The sequence below is a fragment of the Physeter macrocephalus genome, chromosome 19, assembly GCF_002837175.3.
Source record: "Physeter macrocephalus isolate SW-GA chromosome 19, ASM283717v5, whole genome shotgun sequence".
Classification (NCBI taxonomy): Eukaryota; Metazoa; Chordata; class Mammalia; order Artiodactyla; family Physeteridae; genus Physeter; species Physeter macrocephalus.
In genome coordinates this window covers 31,423,112-31,424,854 of record NC_041232.1, presented here as the reverse complement: position 1 = coordinate 31,424,854, position 1,743 = coordinate 31,423,112, and the positions used below count along the sequence as shown (strand labels likewise).

The 1,743-nt window shown below is 38.8% G+C and overlaps 1 non-coding gene across 1 annotated transcript; it reads left to right on the top strand.

The window, feature by feature from the left end:
• Positions 1-225: 225 nt before the first annotated feature.
• TRNAA-AGC (transfer RNA alanine (anticodon AGC)) lies at positions 226-297 on the top strand. Its single transcript has one exon. It is a non-coding gene; the product is annotated as a tRNA-Ala (tRNA).
• Positions 298-1,743: the final 1,446 nt, after the last annotated feature.

Genomic DNA, 1,743 nt, shown 5'->3' with positions numbered 1-1,743 from the left:
GGGTAGAATTTAAAGAAAAGAGCTTAAGAACAGGAAAGAATATTCAAAGCAAGAAAATAGTGTACAAAATGATAGGAAGTGAGACAACATGGCATATTCTGGGAACAGCAGTCCCTACCAACTGAAAGTTTACATTTTAGAAATGTACTGTGAATGGCAAATCATGGTTGGCATAGGCAAGGTCTCACTAAAAGGCCCAAATCAGGTACAATAGATGAGGGAGGAGGGGGTGTAGCTCAGTGGTAGAGCACAAGCTCAGCATGCATGAGGCCCTGGGTTCAATTTCCAGCACCTCCATTTTTGATTGATTAAAAAAACAAACAAAAAAAACCCTTAAAGGCCTTGGCTGTACAGTAGAAATTAACACATTGTTTATCAACTGTACTTCAATTAAAAAGATGAGGAAATCTATCTATGCTTTAGAAGATTTCTTCTCAAAGCAAGCACTGAACTGGAATTAAGCCTCTACTCCAGTGCTGCCTGAATATTCAGTTTATCAGGACATATTTTCACGTTGTTATGTTTCTCATAAGCTATTCTCCCACCTACTTTATGTTTTGTACTTAATTGTGAAAGTTGTGAGCTAGTCCCATTTCACTTACATCTCCATTTCATTTTTGCAGCTATTGGCAGCTCCTCGTTGGTATTTTTGTACGTTGTCACAGAATTTAACCGTCTGCCTTCTAAGTCTTGTCTTTAATCAGAAAATGAGACTATTTTCTGCACTCCTCCTTTGAATATTAAGTCCATATGGTCTTCAAAGTGGGAGATATAAAGTTTTTGTGTTATTTTTCTCGAAAAAGACTCAACATAACTTTGTAAATCATGAAATTAAATAATACATTAAAAATATTTGCTGTATGCTAATATACAGAATTATACCCAAATCAAGAGTGGACCACTGCACAGTGGGGTTAGAGCATGTAATAAAGTGAACGTCAAGAGGTGAAGATGAATGAGGTGGGGGAGAAAGCCATAAAGCCTTTCCATGTTCATCCCGAAAGTGATGGTTAAGCGCTAAAAGGATTCAATTAGGTGAACATCATGAAACATTATCTGGTGACTTCGGGGTTTGTGGATTTGAAGTGACTGAGATTGAACACAGGGCAACCAGTGGGTTTTAATGATGATGATCAATCATGAAAACAATCAGGAGATGCTGATGTCCTCAGTGGGGAAAGGCCAGTGGATACCTAAAGAAGCGGGTGTACTGAGACATATGTAAATAGGACCATCAACAAAACGAGGAGATTAAGTGTGGAGCGTGAGTTAGAAAGGGGAGTAGAAGTTAAAGCTCAAGTTATTCATGTGCACAGTTAGGTGTATTAACAGGTCAGAAACTGAGAACAGAACCACAGCGGTTGCAGAGAGCACAGCAATTGAATGCCTACTATGTGCCAGGAGCTCTGCTGTTTGTTTTTCGAACATTATCTTAGTCAATCTTCCCAAAAACTCAAATAAGGAAACTGAGCCTCAGAGAGTTTATTTAAATAATACGTCCAGCGTGACACAGCTGGTAAATTGGGCAAGTGAGATTCAAACTCAAAAGCCCAGCCTCTTTTTTTTTTCACTCGCTTTCTATGTTTTGAGTTTGAGGTCCCAGTACAATCTGAAAATGAAAATGTCAAAGTAGGAAACGGGCGATTTCAGATTTTGAGCTTAGGAGGGAGGCTATATAATTTTTAAACGTGACTCCATGGTCATGAATGTCTGTCCATGGAGAGTGAGAAGATGCAGAGTCCA